The sequence below is a fragment of the Vulpes vulpes genome, chromosome 2 (assembly GCF_048418805.1).
Source record: "Vulpes vulpes isolate BD-2025 chromosome 2, VulVul3, whole genome shotgun sequence".
Taxonomy (NCBI): Eukaryota; Metazoa; Chordata; class Mammalia; order Carnivora; family Canidae; genus Vulpes; species Vulpes vulpes.
Genome location: NC_132781.1, coordinates 76,856,469 through 76,880,927, shown reverse-complemented (window position 1 = coordinate 76,880,927; position 24,459 = coordinate 76,856,469). Strand labels below are relative to the sequence as shown.

General features: G+C 40.9%; 1 long non-coding RNA gene across 1 annotated transcript; it reads right to left on the bottom strand.

Moving 5' to 3' along the window:
- Positions 1-974: 974 nt before the first annotated feature.
- LOC140596150 (uncharacterized) lies at positions 975-8,126 on the bottom strand. Its single transcript, XR_011998166.1, has 3 exons — positions 7,994-8,126; positions 7,056-7,246; positions 975-1,394 (listed from the first exon to the last, which is right to left on the bottom strand). It is a non-coding gene; the product is annotated as an uncharacterized lncRNA (long non-coding RNA).
- Positions 8,127-24,459: the final 16,333 nt, after the last annotated feature.

Below are 24,459 nucleotides of genomic sequence, written 5' to 3'. Positions count from 1 at the left end.
TTTTGTGTGTTCTAATGTGATTCTAATCATTCTAATCTTGTTAAACTCTTGTTCGTGAGAACAGAAAAGATTCTTCTAAAACAGAAATAAAAGCATTACAGCTCCAGGACTACTTCATCCATTGAATACTATAGTCACAGTGAGCTTTCTAATGAGTACCAAAAATATATGAGGAATTTTAAAAGTATGACTCATTAGAACAAAATAGCTTATTCTTAACAAACTCAAAATAATTTTAAAAAATACTTAGCAAAAAATAACTACAAACGGATAGCTAAAATAGCAAAAAGAAAAATCTATTTAATATGAATGCATTTTACTGTGTTTGCCATGATTCAGCATGAATCTTCCAAAAGTAAGAACATCCACAACATTAAAAAGTCTTAAAACACCCTTGGATACTTTAAATTACAATTCAATATTTACCACATGTAATGTTCCTATCTACAGCTGAGAAAATACCAAGAAAGCAAGGATCTGAAGTCAACTGTCTAGTAAAAATTCATTTTGATAGAAAGAATTACAACTTTCTGGGTATTAGGTTCAAACAGAAGATAAACTTTTTATGTTTACTGAAGCAACTCTCTCATTTTTTCCGGAGTTATGATTTATGTTAAATGCTATTCTGAATGAAAGAACTGCTTTGGGGAGGTTGGGAGGGAGGCAGACACCAAAACTGAGTTTCAACAAAGATGAATCATTCAAATTGGTTTCTCTGATCTAAAAACACTGCTGAATGCAATGTCGTAAATGATGCCGTCTTTCACCCTTCCTAGCTCCTCAAGTCAAAAGCTAAATTCCAATGAATGGGAGCAATCCCTAGCTCTTATATCCAGTCACAAGAATTCTTCAGGGTCCTGAGGACCCTAGGCTGCAACAATCCTTACAATTCTTTATGGGCTTACATTTCATGAAGTTTAAAAATGTCTGTATGCATGTGCTTGTATACAGCCAACAGACTAAAACCACACACATCAGAATTTAATAGTGATTATTCCTCAGGAAGAAAAATATGGATGACTTAAATTTTGTTTAAGAATCACATAACACTTTTTATACATATATGCCTAGAAGTCCTAAAGGGGCAGGCCAGGGAGCACGCCTGGAGTATGATTGTCGCAGGGCTGGTGGGCCTGCTGAATGGTTGAATGGCCTCCATCATTGGGCCACACGAGGGAAATTGTCCACAGAGCTGAAATACTGATCACAGTTGTTTTCCGGCCTGCCCTAATTGAGAAGACATCGTGGGGTGGACTGGGTCGCAGGCTGTGTCCTTCACACGGGCAGAAGGAAGCATGCCACCGACTGGCCTGGGGTCTGATCTATGGAGCTGCAGTCCAAGGACCTGGAGGGGTTTCTGGACTCTTGAGGAAGAGGAAGTGATGGAAACAGCCCTGAGGAGGATTGAAGTGAAGCAGAAACACTGTAAAATCTCTAATTGCTAATAAGCTTCAGCTTGTCTATATTTCATAAAATGTCTTAAGATCCCAGCGAAATGAAGTAGAGAATTCATGAGCCTTTTTTTTTAATTCCTTAAACTCAGATCCATGAGTGTAGATATTTTGAAATATTTAAAAATACCAGATGAGGTTTCACCTGTTAGAGTCTAGAATTTCTCTAAGTAGCAGTTAGGAATGTGTAATAATGACACTTAAAATGAGGGAAAATGTGGACAATTGAACTAAAAATATGGAGAGATGAGGTTCCCTGTGCCTCTTTTCCCAGCCTCCTTTAATGTAAAAGAAATGCTTTTGACTTAGCCACTTTGTTTTTGGTGACCTATTTATTCTCATCAAGAGAATGAACAAGTAAAGATACCATATGTTGAAGCTGTTCTTTCTTATTCAAGAAACATTTTGGTTTTTAAGAGTTTTGAACAGCTACAAAAAAAATAAAAATAAAATAAAAGAAGAAGTCCTAAAGGGTACACATGAACCTTGAAAATAATTCCCCCTGAGGACCAGGATAGGGATGGGAACAGAGAAGAGATTTCATTTATAATACTAAACTCATATTTTTTAATATTTTCATTGATAAATTATAACTTTACATTATAACTTCAATAACAAAAAAACATGATAATAGACTCTGAATTTTTAAAAAGGCTGTTAAAGACCACATTCACCTTCTCTAATGTGGAGGTGTCTTTATTAACATCACATTTGCCCTGGTGGGTAAGGGAATGTGAACAGAAACTCTTGTCCTTCTGCCTACAGAGGATGGAATAGTTTTCCCTGTCTCCTTATGTGTTCCATGGTAATGCCAAAGCAGAATCTTGACCTCAGAGAAGTCATAAATATCAGTGACAATTCATTTTAAAAGCTAAAATGTATTAAGCTCCTGCTTACAAAATATTTTTATACATTATTATATTTTCTCTTCAAAACAATCCTATGAAGCTCAAAAAAATTAAGCATCCTTGACAGCCACTGGTAAATGCAAATGCAAGCATTTAAATGTAGATCTTCTGGCTTGACAAATCAGTATCCTTAAGTGGAAAGAAATTAAAAATTATGAAAGAATCAAGAATTTTGAATAGAAACTGGATATCATTCTAAGATGGTAATATTTCTGATGACATAATTCCCTTAAACATTTGGTAGTTCCCTGGGACACCTGGGTGGCTCAGTGGTTGAGCATCTGTCTTCAGCTCAGGGCGTGATCCTGGGGTCTTGGGATCCTGGGATGGAGTCCCACATCAGGCTCCCTGCAGGGAGCCTGCCTCTCCCTCTGCCTATGTCTCTGCCTCTCTCTCTCTCTCTATGTCTCATGAATAAAAAAAATTCTAAAATCTTAAAAAAAAAATTAAAAACATTTTATAGTTCCCCTACAACTCTTTTTTGGGGGGGGGAGAAGAATGAGGGGGGGCAAGGATTGCGGGGCAGAGGGAAAAAGAATCTTAAGCAGGCTCCATGCTAGGCAGGGCTCAATCTCATGACCCTGAGATCATGACCTGAGCCAAAATCAAGAGTTGGACACAACCGACTGAACCACCCAGGTGCCCCTTCCCTACAACTCTATTAGAGATTCACTCTATTAGTCAAAATCCACAACCATAAATCTCTTTGAGGTGAGTGTTCCTTTACCTTGAGCTTCCGCTGACAGTGCTGGGAATTAATAGCCTTAAAGTTCCTTAGAAAACCAGTCATTTGAATGGTCTCTGAGACAACATCTTAGATCTTTCTGCTAAACTTTCTGCCTCCAGTGTCTGGTAATATCTTATTTTCCTTTAAGCTCATACTAGCAGCCTTCTCAAATCCATTATGCTTCTGCTACAAGTTTTATCAATATTCTTTAAAAAATACAACTCCTCCTACACATACATATTTTAATGGTTTAGCAAAAATTTATGCGGGAAAGTTTCAATATGCAGGGTTTGGTCCATGTTATATTTTAATTTTATATTGATTAATGGCATTTTTTTATTGATGCCTGTTCAATTCTTTAGATAAGTCTTTTCATTATAAACTCCTAAATAACTATCCCTGTGGCTGGAAAGTGGGAAATCCTTTAAAATATATTCCACACGACTTTGAAAGGAGAAGAATCCTCAAAATATATCGAGGATTCACAATACTTTACATATTAAGGCTGTCATTATTATTTTTAAAATTAATTTCCTATGTAATAACGTATAGTAATATTTAATCTCAAATAGCTAGTCCTGTAGACACTTTTCTCTCCCCAGTCTTCCAAATCTGTTTGAAAGGTAAGTATAGGACTACAGTGGAGAGGTGGGAGATTTGGTGCCAGATGAGCCACGATTAGATTCTCAAAACCAGACAAAGACAACACAAGAAAAGACAACTATAAACCAGTATCCCTGATGAGCATTGATGTATAAATCCTCAGCAAAATGCTAGCAAACTGAACTCAACACCACATTAAAAGGATCATACACCATAACCAAGTGGGATTTACCCCTGGGATACAAGGATGGTTCAACATACAAAATCAACTCATATGATATAGAACATTAACAGAACGAAGGATAAAAATCACATGACCATCTCATCAATACTCTTTAGGTTTTCACTAACATGCCTCTCAAAGTCCTGATAGCTTCTTCTGACCACACCATTCAAAAGCCACTCTCAGGGGATCCCCTCAGTAGCTCAGTGATTTAGCGCCTGCTTTCCACCCAGGGAGTGATCCTGGGGTCCTGGGATCAATTCCTGCATCAGGCTCCCTTACAGGGAGCCTGCTTCTCCCTCTGCCTGTGTCTCTGCCTCTCTCTTGGTGTCTCTCATGAAAAAATAAATAAAATCTTTTTTTTAGAAAGCCACTCTCAAAAAACAAAAGCAAAAACAAAAAACAAAACAAAACAAAAAGTCACTCTCACATTTTTAAATATTTATTATGGCAGCACCTCAATTTAGCACCAAAACCCATGTTAGTGTTCTATTACTGCATAAAAGATTACTCCAAAACCTAATGGCTTCAAACAATAAGCACTTATTATTGCAAAGTTTCTGTTGTCCATGAGCGTGGTTCAGGGGTTGGGGAGTAGTTTAGCTGATTCTAGTTCCGAGTCTTTAAAGAGGTTGCAGTCAACATGTCAGCCAGGGATGCAGTCCCGGGAAGGTTTGATTGGTGCTGAGGAATTGATTTCTAGTGTGTCACTCATATGACTATCAAGGAAGGATTCAGATCCCCACTGCATGCTGGGGGTCTCCATAGGACTACTGAAGTGTCCTCATGACATGGATATTGACTTTCCTAGGGAAAGGTATCCAAGATAGCAAGGTGGAAGCTACAGTATGTTTTATGACCTAGAATTGGAAGTCATACACTACCAAGTGCACAATATCCTATTAGTTATATAGTTCATCCCTCATCACTGTGGAAGGACATTAATACTAGGGCTTGAATATCCAGAGATAGGGGACATTGGGGATCATCACAGATTTGACTATAGTTTCTCTCATAAGTGCTTTATAGTTTTCAGCATCCAAATCTTGACCATTTTGATAGATTTATCCCAAAGTATTTCGTGTTTTCTGATGCCATTGTAAATGGTACTATTTTTCAAGCTTTTTAAAAAGATTTTATTTATTTATTCATGAGAGACACACACAGAGAGAGGCAGAGACACAAGGCAGAGGGAGAAGCAGGCTCCATGCAGGGACCCCGACGTGGGACTTGATCCCGGGTCTCCAGGATCACACCCTGGGCTGAAGGTGGTGCTAAACTTCTGAGCCACCCAGGCTGCCCTATTTTTCAAGTTTTAATATTCAATTATCCTGTGCTATTACATAAAAGTACAATTAATTTTATATTGTCCTTGTTATCTGTGCCCTTGCTAGACTCACATACTAGTTCTAGTAGCTTTTTGGTTGACTCTTCGGACTCTTCTATGAGTAATCATGTTTCTTATAGTTGTACTGGCAAATCACATTGATTGATTTTGAATGTCAAACCAACCTTGCATTCTACTGGACATGATGTGCTATTATTATTAACTTTTTTTTTTAACATTTGGCTAGTTATGATTTGAAAATATTTTATTGGGGCACCTAGGTGGCTCAGTGGGTTAAGTGCCTGCCTTTAGCTCAAGTCACAGTCCCAGGGTCCTGGGATTGAGCCCACATCAGGCTCTCTGCTCAGCTGGAAGCCTGCTTCTCCTTCTCCCTCTACCTGCTTCTCCCTCTCCCTCTGCCTGCTGCTCCCCCTGCTTATGCTCTCTCTCTCTCTTTCTGTCAAATAAATAAATAAAATCTTTTTTTTTAATGAAAATATTTTGTTAAGGATTTTTGATTCCATGTTCAGGAGAAACATTGGTCTATAGTTTATTTTCCTTATAATATCTTTCTCTGGTTTTGTTACCATGATAATAGCAGTCCCATAAAATTAGTTGGGAAGTGATCCCTTTTCTTCTATCTTTCTGGACCATATATATTTACAAGTGAAATGAAATTATTATCTTGGATTCACTCAAAAATAATTTGGGATAGAGGGAGAGATGAATATGAATATAGATAAAACAAGATAGGACACAAGTTGATCATTATTAAAGTTTAGCACAGGTTTGTTATACTTTTCTCTGTCCTTTGGTATATAGTGAAATTTTTCAGTAATACAATATTTTCTCTTAAAAATAATCAGTGTCTTTTCCACAGCTCTATCCTACTTTCCAGTTAGTATGCTGAGAGAAATTTTTCAGTAATACAATATTTTCTCTTAAAAATAAATCAGTGTCTTTTCCACAGCTCTATCCTATTTTCCAGTTAGTATGCTGAGAGAAGAGAGTGTCCTAAAATTCCAGCGAAGAAGGAAGTAGAGGCTTCAACTCTGAAAGTTCCCAAATCCTTCTGAAGACTGGACTAGTCATGTACCCAAATATGTGTTGAGAGGACAGCAGGATAAATCAATCATGGCTTCAATTTAGATGTGTGATTTAAGACAGTCTAAATCTCTTGGCTATTTCTTCAGCTTTCACAAATTCTATTCTCTAATGCAATAATTGTCAAACATGAACATGCATAAGAACTACTTGAAGGGCCTCTTAAAACAGAGATTATTTAGGGTAGTGAAACAATTCTGTATGGTACTATAACTGTGGATATATGTCATACATTTTATAGAAATGAAGAGAAAACTGAGGCACAAAGAAGTTTAGTAACTTATCCAAAGAGATCCAGCTTTTGCACTAAATTCCATCTAATAATGGTCTTGGGTATAATCCTCCAAATGTAACCTAATTCCGCTTACAGAATTAGGAGGAAGAATTAAGTAATGGTTCAATCACCCAGTGACTTGCCTAGCTCTTCAAAGCCCCAGGTCCTTTTTGGAAAGCTTCATGGCTCTCAGTCAGATAGTCAAAAACCAAAGGAAATTTCAAATACTTTCTTCTATGCCTCTTATAACAGATCTAACAACTCTATTCTTCTGAACAGGTCAAATATGAAATTTTAAAAGTTCTTCTGCACTTGGGATTCATAAATATGTTAACAGGCCTCGTTGGAATGGAGCATGCACCAGGTACACACACAGAAAGACACATACACACACACCCTCATTCAATTCGTTCAATTTCATGTATAAACAAACATTACCTTATACCCTTGGAAATTATTTTTAGCTCTCTCAGCCAAACTGGTTTCACTTGGCAGACGACAGCCCCTATGGGTGGCACCTACTCTCTGTGAAGTGCTTCCTTTTCCCAGAACCGAGACACTGGCACCACATACCTCCTTACCCTTCACAACATCTGTTTCTACTTGTGTGCCAGCTACGGCCACCTGACCTGTGAGAGGAAACAAAACAAAGGTTCATGGTCATTGTCACGAAAATGCCATGTTTTGGTCCACCCAGACCCTGGAAACACAGGTTGGAAAACTCAAATGGGATGTTTAGTATTGGTCTACCTTAGGAAGGGGCTATGGAAAAAAAATGTTTCCCTTATTTATCTCTTGATATTGAATAGAAAATAATGTAGAACTGGAGTCCAGAGAAATCAATTTATAAAGTGACTAGGTAGCCACTATCATTTCCATGTGGCTGCAGAGGTGCTACAAAGTATGTAGAGAGATGGAAAGCTTGCCATGAAGATGTTTGTAAGATTAGCAAGTCAGAATACATAACATTAGAAAATAAATTGGTAAGGCTAAATACACAGGATGTCAAATTTACACAACAAGCAATTAGTAGCACTGGCATTCATTACAAGGAGCAAAAACCCAGGGCTTGGATGACAGGTAAACCTTCAGTGGTGAAGAAAAGAAGAAGAAGAAGAAGAAGAAGAAGAAGAAGAAGAAGAAGAAGAAGAAGAAGAAGGAGGAGGAGGAGGAGGAGGAGGAGGAGGAGGAGGAGGAGGAGGAGGAGGAGGAGGAGGAGGAGGGAGGCAGAGGAAGGAGGAGGAGGAGGAGGAGGAGGAGGAGAACAACAACAACAACTTATTTTGTGACAAATGAAATCACTGCTTGTGATTACCAGAATGTACTAAGAATTTACCAGATGAAAATTACCAGAATGAAATTTACTAAGAATTTACCAGAATGAAAATTATTAAGTCACATATCTCCTAACAGCTGATCTTCATGGAATCCAAGACAATCTTTGTCCGTATTTCCTAAATATATTTCTTTTCTGCTTCTCTTCTTTTCCTGTAGTCGGCTTTCAATTACCTGTAGCAGTTAGGGGAAAGAGACCAAAGAGGAGAAATCTAGGGATACGTCATACCCTTTATTTTTGCCTTCAGGCTCTGTTTCCAGCTTTTAAAACTATCGCCAGGGCTGGGTAACAAATACCAGAATGTAGTGATTTAAAGATGTACATGTACTAGTCCACAAAGTTCCTATAACAAGGATATTCGTTATAGAATGAGGTGATTTGAAGGCTTAAAAATGGAAATAACCTCAATGTCTATCAATAGGGAGGAGTTAAATATATTGCTGATGGAAAAAGCAAAATGCCAAGCAGGTGTGTCTCATATGATCCCATTTAGTTAACACAAAAAAGGACATCTGTACCTCATGAATGCGCCTCATGCACATACCAGGTCCAGGGGGCAGTATAAGAAATTGTCAACAATGTTGATGTCTGTGAGTTTGGAAGCTGACTTCTATTTTTTATTTTATTATTTTCTGTGCTGGTGGAGATTTTTAACATTACTTTTATACTTTTTAAAGGAGTTATTAATTCCCATGTATGGATATGTGTAACTTACATTTTTGCTCTTCAGATGCTCTGCTTTCCCAACAAATGACCTGGAATCGTCCACTTAGAGTGAGGCGGAATGTTAACAAAAGGGCCATAAAAATAAAAATAAACCATTAGGCATGAAGAATAGTCATTACACGCAGATTTTTTTAAGTTTAAGAGTATTAGTCATTGGCTCACAGAAGATCAAATTTTCCTCAAGCCATAGATGAATGAATATTTTGACTTCTTGGTGATAATAAATAATTCAAGACCTCAGGAGCATGAATATCAAAGCTGAAACAACACATGGCTCATAGAACTGATCATACACTGAGAAGCTGCAGGCTTCAGAAGAGGGAAACATGTGGAGATGACGCTCTGTTGGCTGATGACCTTCTGCGACAGTTGCCGGCCTTGAGCAAGATTGAGGAGGGCGAGGCGTCCAAGTGGCCTTTCTTCTCCTTCGCATGCTGGAGCCCTGAGCTGAGCAGCTGGAGGGGCACAAACTCTGTGTTTGGGATCCGGAGGCAAGCAGGAGAGGCTCAGCTCATTCTGCTGATGCACCAGTTCAGGGAAAGTGAGTTGACGCAGCCCTTTGCTTTCCGCTTGGCTTGGATCAAATCAGGAAAAGTGGCTTAGACTCAGTACTTTCTCTGCTCTCCTCAGGGTCCACATGTTTCCTGACCCTTGACCTTTTTTTTTTCTGTCCAAAGGCAGTCACCTGCACATGAGCTTAGCTGACAATGACATCCTGCCCATCTCTGCGTCCTGGACCATCCTCGCACTTCATCAGTCAGCCCACGTCTTCTGCAGATGACTCGCCCCATGCCCATTTCCTTGTTTAATGGCCACAGCAGCCTTGGGAACGGAAAAGTTGGAGGGAGTCTCTAAAAACTAATGAGCTAATTTACATAGTAAACATAACCTCCAGGAAATTATTATCTTTAAAAGTGTGAATATCCTTTTGCCCCAGAATTCACTCCTTGGAATCTAACTTACAGAAATGCTAGTGCTAGTATAAAAGGTCACATACACTAGGTGGGTGTTCAGTCTGCAACGTGATATGAATCTTCTGTGGGATGTGGTTAAAACGCAGATTCAAGTTCAGTAGGCTGGAGCGGGAACCTGAGATTCTGAAACTCTCTCAAATTCCCAGGTGATGCTAATGCTGCTAATCCATGAACCACACCTGAGTAGCAAGTGTGTTTATTATAGCACTGTCCAGTAAAAAATTAAATTAATAACCAGAAATAACGAGTGAAGGCTCACCAGTAGGCTCAATATATGGTAAAATAGCCACATCATTGAGTTTTATGCAGGCATTTAAAATATTGAAATGAAGGAACACTGGTTGAAGGAAATTCCACAGGGAACATACAAAAAAAATAGTACAGTATGATCCGATTCTTGTAAAACAGTGACAAAAAAATTCCATTTCTGTATGAGTATATGTGTAGAATTTTATTGTCATAGATAAAATATGAAAGAATATTTTCTAGGGCTTTTTTTAGGGTTTTATTTATTATTAGAGAAAGAGAAAGAATGAGGGGAGAGGCAGAAGGAGAAGCAGACTCCCTGCTGAGCAGGGAGCCCAAAATGGGGCTCCATCCCAGGACGCTGAGATATGACCTGAGCTGAAGGCAGATGCTTAACTGACTGAGTCACACAGGTGCCCCTTTTTAGGATTTTTTTAAAGATTCTATTTATTTATTCATAAGAAACACACAGAGAGAGAGGCATAGACACAGGCAGAGGGAGAAGCAGGCTCCCCAAGGGGAGCCTGATGCAGGACTCTATCCCAGGACCCTGGGACCATGACCTGAGCCAAAGGCAGACACTCAACCACTGAGCCACCCAGGTGTCCCAGATTTTAGCATTAATTACCTTGTGGAGGGGACAAAGGTGATGTGGGAGAGGAGAAAAAGATAAGCATTTAAAAGGGAGAGAATCCATGTTTGTGATCATGTTTGTAATCATATTAATAGAAATTAATGTATATGGGTGAATACACGTACAAAAAATTTTTAATTCTAAATGTTTCAGATTTTACAAGTTAAAGAAAACATAAGCACAATAAAAGTAGACCAAAAAAAGAAATATATCGAGATTTAGGTTCTTCTCTCCCAAAGTTAGTTTTTTGACTCTGTTAAGTCAGTTCCCTGGAACTCTTAAAGATGCCTTAAATATCGCTAATAATTTCTGTGGTCCCATCTAAGTTCTAAGATTCTATGACCACAGTCGCTTTGGCAAACAGCCTGGCAACTCCTCAAAAGGCTAAACTTATGACCTAGCAGTTTCACTCCCAGGTATATACCCAAGAGAGATGAAAACATGTTCACAAAAAAACTTGCACAGGAATGCTAATAGTAGCATTAGTCATAATAGCCAAAAAGTTAAGAAACACTCCAAATGTCCATCGACTGATGAATACATAAATAAAAAGTGCCATAACCACTCAATGGAATATCATCAGACGATAAGAAAGAACAAAGAACTGTAAACCTTTAAAACATTATGCTAAGTCAACAAAGCCAGTCACAACAGGCCACACATTGTATGGTTCCATTTAAATGAAATGTTCAGAATATTCAAAATCTAGAGACACAGCAGGTAGACTAATGGTTAATGTCCTTTTTAGTAGCTGCACAATATTCTATTACATGAATGTGCTATAATTTATTCAGTTATTCCTGGATAGGTACGTGGGTTGTCTGCAGCCCCCTGGTAAATAACTCTACAATGAATCTTATAAGTATCTGGTACTTTTGTTTCTTCAAGCTAAATCCTTAGGTGTGTACTTCTAGGCCAAAATTTATGTCAGATTAAATTTTAATCGGTACAGACATGTTTTAGCAATTCCTAAAAAGTGTTAGCACTTCATCTCCCAACCATATAGAAAGAGCATCTTTTCCCCCCCAGCTCTGGCCTATATTGGATGTTATCAATATTTTAAACTTTGAAAAAGCTAAAGGGGGAAGAGAAGTCATTTCACCATTATCTGAGTCCTGGAGAAATTAAAAACATAGACCTACAGCCAGATAATATCTCAGAGTGTGAAGTTAATGTGCATGTTTTCTTGTTCTCTTACTGGCTATTTTTCTATCCCCCACTCCCACCCCGACTCTAAGCTGAAATAAAGGCTCAAAGAAACCTCAGGCCTAAAGGCTGAATAGGGAGGTTTTAATGCCTGCTTTTCTTCTCCCCAAGATGAGATAGGACTGTGGCTAGAGCAAAAAAGAAGTGGAAACGAGGAACAGAGAGGATCTATCCCAAGCAGGGGCAGAGAAAGGGATGGAAAGACCAGGACTCCAGATCACAGAGCGGAAAGGAGAGATAGCTTCCACCCAGAGAACCAGGAAACAGAGCAGCAGGAAATCACTGCCAGGTAGTTCTCAAGAGTGTACTTTCAACAGCTTACTCCCCGACCACTAACCTCCCTCCGTGCCAGCGGCCTGGACTCTCCAAACAGAGGATAAGGAACTTACACATCTTGAAAGTAATAGGGGTGGAAGGTGGGGTGTTGTCAGAAAGTGGGAGGGAGGAGAAAAACTTTTTTAAAAACCTAGTTTCCTGACCAAAGTGAAACCAAACGGAAACACTGGGAGTTTCCCTAAAAGTCTATTAGCACCCCACGCACGGCCACTGTTAAATATTTGTTGACCACTTGGACTTTATCTCCTGTGAATTGCCAGTTCATATCTATTGCCCATTTTTTTAATTGGACTTTTTTAAAATGTCAGAACTTTTATAAAAGTTCTTTGTAGATTACAGATACACACTCTTCTTGTCAAATGGGTTGCAAATATATTGCCCCTTGGTTAATCACTGGACTTTTGATTTTGCTTATGGTATTTTATCAACAACCCTGGGTTGTTTTTTGTTGTTGTTGTTGTTTTGTTTGTTTGTTTGTTTAATGGCAGGCCAATGTTTCTTTTCTTTATTTCTTTTGGGATTTCTGTCTTGCTTAAGAAAGTTTCTTTAGGGGCAGCCCCGGTATCTTAGTGGTTTAGCGCCCCCTTCGGCCTGGGGTGTGATCCTGGAGACCTGGCTGGGGTCGAGTCCCACGTCGGGCTCCCTGCATGCATGGAGCCTGCTTCTCCCTCTGCCTGTGTCTCTGCCTCTCTTTCTCTCTCTGTCATGAATAAATAAATAAAATCTTTAAAAAAATAAAAAGAAACTTTCTTTAATTTCAAGATTATGTAATTGTTCCTTTGGATTATCTTCTTACAGTGTATTAATGTTACAATGATGTTATTTTATGCCTTTAGTTTTTAATCCATCTGAAATTAAATTATTTTTGTTTTTTTTTTCTTTTTAAGTTGGCTCCACAGACAGCACAGAGTCCAACTCGGGGCTTGAACCCTGAGATCAAGACCTGAGCTGAGATCAAGGATCAGAAACACTGACTAAACCACCCAGATACCCCTGAAATTGAGGTGTTTTTCCTTTTTAAAGATTTTATTTATTTATTCATGAGAGACACCGAGAGAGAGGCAGAGACACAGGCAGAGGGAGAAGCAGGCTCCCTGTAAGGGACCCTGATGCAGGAATTGATCCCAGGACCCCAGGATCATGACCTGAGCCAAAGGCAGATGCTCAACCACTGAGCCACCCAGGTGCCCTTAAAACTGAGTTTTTATATGGAATAAACCAGGTAGTGATCTAATTTTACCGCCAACATTCAAATCTTGACTCCCTAATATCAACCATATGATTTTGAATCAGTTTCTAAACCTGCCTGTGTTTCCATTTTTTCTTCTTCAAAGGGGGATAATAAGAGTTTCTAACTCAGGGTGCCTGGGTGGCCCAGTCAGCTAAGTATCTGCCTTGGGCTCAGGTCATGATCCCAGGGTCCTGGGATCAAGCCCCATGTCAGGCTGCAGGGAGCCTCCTCCTCCCTCTCCCTCTGCCCCTCCCCCCACTCATGCTCACTAGCTCTTTCTCTCAAATAAATAAATAAAATCCTTTAAAAAAAGAGTTTCTCAAAAGGCTGTTATGAGGATTGAATTAATACATGAAAAGCAATTAGAGTAATATCTGGCACATTGTAAATGCTCACTAAACACTAGCTGTTAACTGATCCAGCTGAAAAGTCCTACCACCATTTATTATTTTAAAAATACCCCTTTTAGCAATTTAATGATAGCATATGTATATTTTAATCTGTTCCAGACTCTCTTGTGTTCCGTTGATCGATATATGAATAATATATTGTTTTATTATTAGCTTTACAGCAAATTTTAAGATCTGATGAGGCAAGTTCCTCTCCCTAATCTTCTTTTTCATGCTTTGTTGATGATTTCCCATAGGATTTTTCTGGGGGAACATTTATCCTATATTTATTCTATCCTATTCCTTCATTCAAACAAACTCCACTGTTTCACTGTGTATTGCTCCGTTATGGAAATCTAAAAGCTTACACCTGCAAGAGACACACAGGCCAAACAAGTCACTTAGAGGCAACTCTTTCACCAAATTGTCCTTACTTTGGAGAAGTGTTAGCTTCTCCCAACACTCTGCCCATGGGGCACAATCTAAGGATTCTCATGTGTTTACTTTAAACTGTGTTTGCCTGTATGCTTTCTAGGATAAAATGGTTTATCTGGATTTGCAAAATCATTTCCTGTCGTTCTAAGATCAAGCACCATCTTGACTGTAAACATGTACTCCTCTGTCTCCCCAAGCCACTTAGAGGGCACCAATTCAGGTTTCCCTTCTGATCATGACCAGGAAGAGGCCCAATAAATATTTCAAACATAAAAGGATTGTTATAACAAAGGGGTCTTAAAATCCTCCTGGGTTATCTGAACAGCTTTCCGTTTTATTTTGTTTTCACCTCTATACCCTTGAAACTAGGAGATACTTGGCGGCGGAGGGGAAGGCCAGGGGTGGGGCGATGAAACAAAAGTTTATGCACACATAGGTTGATATCAGAAAAGAAAATGAACAACAATAACAAACAAAGCGAGAATCTCCTAAGTGAACATATAGATATTAAGGGGGAGAGAAAGCTATGTCAAGAAGACATCTGCCCACAGGCCAGGCGTGGTAATCCTCATTCTGGATGCTTCTCTTGATAGCAAGCAGTTGCTGCCTCAGTGACAACTCCATATATTTGTGTTACAAACACAAACCTACCAGAGCACGTATTATACACACCTTACTGTCACATGGCAAATGGTGCCTGGCTTCCTAGATAAGCTTTATGGAGAGTGAAGAGGAAGGGACGTAGGTGAGAGGCCCAGAAACACACACACACACACACACACACACACACACACACACACACCACTTCCCTTAATCCTTTGATGTCACCAAAGTGATCAGTGATGAAAGCAGCGTTATTCTTTCTCCCCTCTCCCCTTCCACAGATTGAAATTAGAGGCGAAATATCATCCAAGGTGGCTCTGTTTAAGGAGATGGCTTTCCATGGGCCTCAAACCAAAACCCAAAGCACGTGATAGTGGATGTGTTGGCTGGGCATAACTGCAAGGCGTTTCTCCAGCTTTATTTCTTCAAAGTCACTCACACTGAGTGTCATTCTGAACTATCTCCAAGAGACTTTATTCTTTTAATCTTATACAGATTAAAGAAGGGAAGTGACAACCCCCTGGAAATTGTTACAGAAGCCTGACAGCCCAAGGTAATTTATAAGAGGCTTAAATTTACAAAAAGTTAAAGTTGACAATGAGATATTTATTAAATTGGGGATAACAGTATCTGGCTCAATAGAAACAAACTACAGTACAACAAAAGCATCTGGACAATTAATCAAGTCAAAAATATATATTATGCAATTACTTTGAGCCTAGTCCTGTGAAAGATGCTGGCTGGAGAGGTGTAAGAATGAGCTGTGCAACCTCACCCTGCCGAGGACCATCTTTCTTATTCAAATAATACCTAGGCAATAAGTTTAAGTAATATGGGGCAGTAGGTGATTATTACACTTTTTAAACTGTGCAATTAGACTTCCAATAAGGGAGAAAATGGTCCTTTGGATTTAATTATAATGAGATGATAAAGTAGAACTCAAGCTATGGGCTTTCTTTAATATACAGATTATTATATTATATAATATTAATATACAAATTATTCTAGTTTAAGTTATACTTCTTTTCCTTGAAAGACAACTTTGGGCTTTTTCCTCCTCTAAACTCTAGTGTGTAGTTGTTTGGAAAAGGATTTTTCTCTCATTAGAATTCTCAAGTTTATATACATATTTAATAAATTTGACCTTATGCAACTATTTAAAAACGATTCTGACCTGAAATAAAGTAAATAATAAAATTGTATTTTCCTTCCCGAATACAATTAGTCTTAGCTTGAACCATGAAATCCCGCAGTAAACCATTTAATAGTATTTAATTACAATTCTAAATAAGAATGAATTAATTTGTTTTTTAAAGAATGAGTGAGGTATATGAAATAACATGGAAACAAAGCCAATTATTACTCAGAACACAGACATTTTCCATAATAAAATAATGGAAGTTCAACAAGCAATCACGGAGAACATAAAGAGTTGCCGACGATGGTGCCAATAACTTACCCCCCAAACTCCCCAAAGTCATGCCAACGTGGTGTAGGAGGCTCACCTTGCTCAGGCCAGCTGTCCACACCGTCAGATCACATAGACAGCTACTTAAAACAGGAGTCACTCAATAAATACTTAGCAAATTGAGCTAAATATCCAACTTTCCACTTGGAGCAGTTGCACCCTCAATGATTATTAGATGCATCAGACAGCAGGTGGAGGAATTAATTTGAAACTCATGTCACCATAGCCAATGTTTCCGCACTACTTGATCATTCCTAAAGAACTTCCAACCTACAGAAGAACCTGCCTCCTCTGACCCTAGACAGAAACCTGCGAGGTAGCTCAGGGGTTACTGTCCTACTGTCCTTGGAACATTAAAGAGCAAAGGGAATCTCAGGGAGGTTCAAGGGCGGGCCTTCCTCCCCCGAGGTCCCCCCTGCAAGCGACCCCAGCTCTCTGACACCACCACTGGCTCTGGCTGGGCTGCGAGAGCGGCCACCGGGGTTCACAACCTGTACCTGCGTAACTGTCAAGGGAACACTGTCCATCCAGCAAAGGTGCCTACGCGCGACAGGTCTTTGCTTTTTCAAAGAACTGCTGCCCACCTCTCAGAGGACACCCTTCCTCCCCTTTTGCAGCTGGAAAGCAGCCCCCCCCCCCTTCAGGACCTCTCAGTCTGGTGTCCAGGCTGTCCATCACCTTCTGGTTAATGAGGCCCACGAATGATCAGGCAGCGGCCTTCCCTCCCGGAGGGTGGCCCCGGGCTTAGAGTCGGGGCGCGGAGTGGGGGCGGGGCGGGGCGGGCATCTCCGCGGCGCCAGGTGCGCGCAGGGGGGGGACCCGCGGGGCTGCGGGGGCGGGGGCCGTGGAGGCCTCCGCGGACGGTGCCTCTGCGAGCCAGGAGGGCGCCCCTCTCCGCGCCCCACTCCGCGGCCCCGGCCCGGGCGGGGGGGGGGCGCCACCGCGCTCCGGGCGCTGAGCGTCTACGCGGGCCATCAGCCGCTGAGCGTCTACGCGGGCCCTCAGCCGCCTTGGCGTCTTTCAGACACACCCACGAGGGTCAGCGCGAATCTTCTGGAGACTCGCTCCCACTCCCCCCGCCTTGGGAAGAAGCGGCGAGCGTGCGCCGCGCCCCGGCCGGACCCCTTGGCCCCGCGCCCCCCCCCCCCCGCGCCCCCCCGCGCCCCCCCGCGCCCTGGGCGAGACTCGCTTCTGCATGACTCCCGAGCTCAATACCCATCTTTACCCCTGCACACCAGCACCCCCGGGACTTCTGAGAAAAGAAAAAGACCTCAGGACCCACCCCCACCCCCCACCCCCGCCAACCACGTGCAGAGCCGCGCCTGGATGCAGCGGCGCTCGCCTTCCTCGTTTACTCAAGCTTTGCAGCTCCGCCCAGCAATGCGCGTTGCACGGAACAGGCTCGCAGCAAGACTCTTCGTTGTTTCCTAAACCTACCTGACCCTCTGGTGGGTCAGTTTTGCAAAACCTCCTTTTGAAGAACTTGACATATAAATAATAGTGAAAGGGAATATAAGGGAAGGGAGAAGAAATGTGTGGGAAATACCAGAACAGGAAGACTCCTAACTCTGGGAAACCAGGGGTGGTGGAAGGGGAGGAGGGCGGGGGGTGGGGGGACTGGGTGGCGGGCACTGAGGGGGGCACTTGGCGGGATGAGCACTGGGTGTTATTCTGTATGTTGGCAAATTGAACACCAATAGAAAATAAATTTATTATTAAAAAAAATAAAGAACTTGACATAATCGCACTCTTTTTTTCTTTTTTTTTTTTATCCTCTACATTTTATCCTTTTCGCTGTGGACTTGAAGTGGCCCTTAAAGCGGTAAGTAAACCTTTCCAGCTCTTTAAGGTAAAAAAATAATTGCTGCAGGTGTTATTAACGTTAGCATAATGCAAACCACAGGTTCCAGGGTGTGTAGATAGCCTTACTCAAGTTCCAAAGTTATGAGAGCTATTAAAACTTTATTTCAATGATAGGGTTATAACCTTTCACTCCCATAGTTCTTAATGTGTGTCAGCATCTGTTCGAAATGTTATAGGTATTCACTCATTTAATCCTCCTCAGAATTTTTTTTTTTTTTTTTTGGAAAAGCAACCTGAGATCCCCATTACACAGAACAGAAAACTGAGGCCAACAGAAAACTCCTAGCAAAAGGAGCCAAATGTGACTCTGCCACTTGTACTACTTTTAACCACCTCACAATATTTCCTCTTGGACTTTATGTTTCTGGAGAATACAAAACCAATATCTTACGTGGATTTGTCAGCTCTGGTCCTAGCATTAATTAATTAATGGCCAGCATTAATTAAAGCTTTACACTTTTACCCTACCACTCTATGAGAGCTTTAAGAACATCATCATTTAACCTCATTTTTTCTGCCCCTCCCAAAACCGCTTTCACAAAGATGTAAAACCATCTCCAAGATGAGTTCCTTTGCCAAGGCCATGACATTAGCGAGTGTCAAGGCCAGGCCATAAAACCTGGTGGGCTTGATAACCAGAGTCTGTGCTCTAAACCATGACACTTTGGGTTCTGTTTAAAGTGAACTAAATTAGGTTTAAACCCGACCCAATATCCAGCCACCTGGCACAATCACTTATTATCAAGTCAGAGATTACAAACTGATGACTTCTGGGTTTCCAGCCCCTCTGAGCAGCACTGAAGATCCTGCAGCACCAGGCTCATGCTGCACATGCTCATGCCCCTTGGATAGGGCTGAATGGCGACAGCTTCTCCTTTAATCATGCAGGTGCTCAACGCACAACCCCCCAACCCACTCCCCAGTCCACATCGCCCACTCTGCCAGCTGCTTGGCCTGCCTCGGGCATTTGCATTTTTAATCCCAGTCCAGAGATGCTCAGGCCAGTGCTGGGTTCTCCTCCAACCACTGCAAACCAGTGCAAAATATGAAATAAATTCTTGTCAATGGAATATAGTTTTCTTACAGTGCAAAGCTAGACATTTAGAGTTGGAAAGTTCCAGTCTCAATGCCCTCTTACTATTAGGCCAACCCAGTTTTACAATCCCACAATCAAGGGTCTAAGATATGGCTCCTGGTAATGGATGGATGGTGCTAACTCTGCTCTCTGGAGAATACAAACCCCTCTGTTTGCCATTTGTGGTCTCGGCAGTCTCATCTCTCTCCCTCTGTAGACTGCCACCACACATCTACTTACGCCTTCCAAGCCCCCTCTTTCAGGACCTGGAGGGTAGGGACAATCTGTAATATCAGTGTGATTCCTGTGTTAATGTGGCAAGATGCTCCTCTGAAAAGAGAAACTTGTCTTCCACAGAGCTCCAGCTAAGAATCTGGATGTGAAGAGTAAAGACAAAAGAGGGAGAAAGAACACCTAGTCTTTGTAAAACAGGTACAACGGAACACAATAAAATTAGACCAACAAGGGATTTGTACACCACACTGGCTATCTGAATACCACGTGGTTGTCAGAAACACATTTGGGGCAAGAAAAAGAATACCATGGCTGTTCATCCTAACATATTTTGGAAAGCAGCCAACAGAAATAAAGTCTCATCACTGAGATATTTTTCCTTTTTTTAAGACCATGAAAATTAACAGAATATTCTGACAATTTCTCTAGGCTGTGAATTTGTATATTGATAGAGTCTTCCTTGCTGAGTTTAGAATACTTAGATTACAAACTACTGGAAATTTTTTTTAAGAGTTCAAATCAGGGGATCCCTGGGTGGCTCAGCAGTTTGGCGCCTGCCTTTGGCCCAGGGCATGATCCTGGAGTCCTGGGATCGGGTCCCACGTCGGGCTCCCGGCATGGAGTCTGCTTCTCCCTCCTCCTGTATCTCTGCCTCTCTCTCTATGTCTATCATAAATAAATAAATAAATCTTTTAAAAAATAAATAAAAGTTCAAATCAACTTGAACAACAACAACAAAATCATTTTATTTGTTCATATAACAAACATCCAAGCCGTTCTGGCTTCAAGTATGGCTGGATCCAGATACTCATATGGTGTCATCAGGAATTGGTATCCATCCCTGGCTCTGTTTTCCTTTATGTTGGCTTCCTTCTCTGGAAGACTCCCCTTCTGTGGTGGCAAGATGGCCTGCAGCAGATCTAGCTGTACAGTCTGCCAGTTAAGCAATCTCAACAGAAATTATCTCTCCCCCCAAAATTTGAGCAAGAGTATCAGGATTGTCTATGTTTGATCTGGCATTAGTCAAAGGCTCACCCCCAAAATTAGTTACTGTAGCCATAGGGACGTGGTATTCTCATTGGTTGGAGTTGAGTTCCCACTAGAGCTAGAGGAAAGTGCCACCTCTATCCAAAGCATAAGATGAGCACCAGAGAAATGTGATTTTCTGAAAGAAAGAGAGGGAATCTGTGTGCAGAAGGGCACCGGGGGCGGCAACCACAAGATGGTCACTATAGCATTCTTCACTCAGAGTTTTGGGAGGCTACAATTAATTCATTTTTCTCCTGGTCCTTTGTCAGTATTGAGTTGCTTAGCTTTTCAGCCTAACCCACAAATAAACCAGAAAAGTAAAAATTATTATTTTCATTGGATCACTGTACCAAATACAATGAAACAGGAGCCAATATATCAACAAAGGAACTCTTTTCATGAGATTTCCTGGCTAGTCTTACAGACCCAATAGTTACCTCCAGGTAATATTAAGCATCAGAACGTTACTCACCCAAACTCCTACATATGAATTCTAAGGCTCCCGCATTGCTGGTGTAGAGCCAAGTCTTAATTATTGAAGGACGTAGAATATGGACAACCATGGATAAAACCCAAAGTCTTGTTTTTAGCCAACAGATTCCTCCTCTTTCCCAGATAAACCTTCACCTCAGCTGCAGGCAGCAGCCACACTAACTAATTTGACTTTCACATCTGGTGAAACTGCTCCCACACATACCTACATAGATCATAACTCCTCGACACACTTCACAGAGCCTGATTAATTCATATCAACTCACCCCCAATGCAAAAGAAGAGCGTTTTGTCCTTGCGGTGAAAAGATTCAATTAACCAAGACCTCAAAAAGCCAATGGTGAAAATCAAGTACAAAATCTGATATTTTAAACTGAGTTCCTTCCTGCCCTACCCCCATATCCACGTTAGCCAGCACCCCCAGCCATCTTTCCTGCCATCCCTGTCACATACAGTTACTTTTTCCTCATCTACCACATACTTATTACTACCTCAGCATCAGCTGATCACCCACTTTGCCCATCCCCCCTCAACCCTTCCCTAGCTGTCCATTCTTGACTGTGGTTTGGGCTGCTGCTACTACAACCTGCTAACATTTATTCTGGCCTACTGTGTGTCAGGCACAGTGTCAAACAATAGGCATGGATTATTTGGCTCAGTCCTTACAATAATTCCACAGAATGGGATACTTTGGCTATCCCTATTTTCCAGATGAGGAAATTAGGTTTAAAATGGTAAAGTAACCTGCCCAGCGTGAACCCATTAGTAAGTAGCAGGCCAGGGAAATGACACAAAAATGGACAGAAGAAAGAAGAAATGTCCAAAATCCACACAGTGCCTATTCAGCTGTCCCGTGATCAGACTATGTTTATGTTTTTAAGTAAATCTATGATTCTTTTTTTAGAATTTCCAGTAAGCAACTGCTTGATAAATGCAGAGACTGTATTCTTTAATATAAATCATGTTGAGACATTAAGAAGAATTAAAACTATAGAAATCATTTTTCAGTATCAACATATTTTAGTTAACATTGAGCTCTAAAGAAATATTTGGGGTGTTGTTCTAGGAACTTAAATCCCTCCCTTCACTGGGGAAGAACTGAGACCTTATAACATTGACAGGCTTGGTGGGTTTAGGCTTAAATTCTGGCTCCTAAGAATAAATCCTAAAAACCTTCACATGGCAATTACCACATTAACTGCTAGTGTACAGTGGAATTCACACAAAATGTGGAGCCAAGAGTCTGGGTTTGGAATTTCAGGTACCGATTAGCTGTGGGATTCAGGACAAATCTTTTAATTTCTACGGGTTATGAGAGTGTTCATAATACATATGCACAAGAGTGCCATGATAGTGGATGGGAAAATATGTTTGGCACCTAGCACGTGCTTAAAAAAAAAGAAATTCAAATCACCCATTAAAATCGAAAATTTAAATACACTATTAAAATTTGAACCAGCGCCCCCCACTGGAACACACCACCTCTAGGACATAATACCTCCGAAAGAGAAGCAAAAGGACACAAAGATGTATGCAGAGAGATGTTCATTAAGCATGGAAATTACAAGAAAGAAATCAGGATGGCCACTAAACTGGTCCACCCATGCCTGGCACAGTGTGAATGCCGGTGACGGATCAGAGGTAAATGGGTGCTAGAGCCCAACTGTGTGAGCTGGAACCTGGGTGCATTAATGTTGCCTGAATCGAGGCAAATTACTTAGCCTCCCCAGGCCTTCCCCTCTTACCTCTGAAGAATGGGAATGACAAAAGTGGTTGCCTCACAGGTTGTTGTGAGGACTAAAGTGAGTTTAATGCTCGTAAAGTGCGTAGAAGAACACAGCACATCATAAACTTTGCTGGATGTCAGCTGTTTTGTAACCATTTTTTAAAAGGAAGAGTTTTAGGTGCTGATGTGGAAAATCTGAATAAAAAGTAGCAAATTGCATCCCATTTTAAGAAAGTAGGTATATATATATATATACATATAATTATTATATATTTTAATGTTACATTTATACAAATACATGTATTTATAAATGAATAAGTATTTTACTTGTATAAATAATATATTTATAAATATATGTATAATATATTTAGATTTATACTTAGGTATTTTATCTTTATATGTATCATATATTTATAGTCTCAAAGTTGTCTATTTTATACATATCATATCACAGTTAAGAAAAGAAATGGCAGGAGGCTTTTTTTTTTTTTACAGTGTTAAAAATGAGAGGCATGTAATGAGAGGACTAAAGACACTCTACTTATATAATTTGTCCAAGTGATGGGATTATGGATAATATTTTTCCTTCTCAACTTTACTTTTTTTTTTTCCAAAGAAATAAAAACATTAATGTTACCTGCATCCGATGCTCCACTGGAAAGGGACCTCCTCCCTTCCTAGGAACCCCTGTGAAACAGACACCAAAGCTCCTGGTCCTCTCAAGGATCTGAGGAGCAAAGAAGGGAGACTCCAGGGGGGCTTTGGAACATTTCCCAAAGCCTAGGAGAAATTGCACATTTGCTGGTAGTAAGGCTGCTTAGCATAGCTGAAGCACCCCGAGTCTGTGCCAGCCCGGGAGTGGAGTGACATTAATTCAGTATAACACTGATTATTACTTCAGGCTGAGAAGACATTCCGAGAGGTAGTTTTATTTTTTTACAAATTATGATTGATTATTTTTACGGAGAGAAAATAACTGGGGGCTTACTAAATGAAAGCAGTCTCTCTTGGCTCTTCCTGCCTGACACTAAGAACTTTCGAAAGGCTTCAAATCAGGTGGCAGTTCTTGCCAATTAACAGCTTGATGGTCTCCGGGCCCAACCTAACCTTGCCACAATCTGTCACTTCTTTTCACCAGATAGAGAGTCATAAATAATACACCAGCTCCGGGGGTGGCTCTGCCCATCACTGGGAGTTACCCCTGGGCCCCCCCTCCCAGCGAGCGGACCCCTGGCCTCATCCTCCCCAGCCGAGCCCAGAGCCCAGCGTGGCTGAACGTTTAGTCATCCTTCGGAGCCACTCTTCCAGGAAAAGGCCATTGTTCCTACATTTCCTGATCGCTTACTTCCTGTCATTTTTTTTTTCAAAAGGGAAAGAATAAAGACTGTTCGAAAATCAGAGGGTTCTGCTCAATTTCACAACCGTAGTTTATTATATGATAATGAGTTGCTTGATTTGGGGACCATCTGAATACACCACAGCTTGCCTAACCCTAATCACCAGTGTCCCTGAAGCCAACGATGGATTCCACATCCACCTCCCCAGGACGAGGGTCTCCTCGTTTTCACTTACAAGTCCCCGTGGCTTGCAACTTATTTTGCTCCAAGACATCAAAGAAAGCCCATAGGAGTCTCCACCTTAGCAGTAGTAGCACATGACATATTTGATGAAGAAGATTCTCGGGGATGGGGAGGCTCAACACGTTCCTTAGCTGGGGATGTGGCAGGCAGATGGAGACCTGGAAATGCCTCCTGTCTGTTCCTGCTTTCCCCCCAATTTATAGAGGAGTAAATGGCATGATGATGATACCTGGGTCAGAAAAACTGAGTCTTGCTGCCC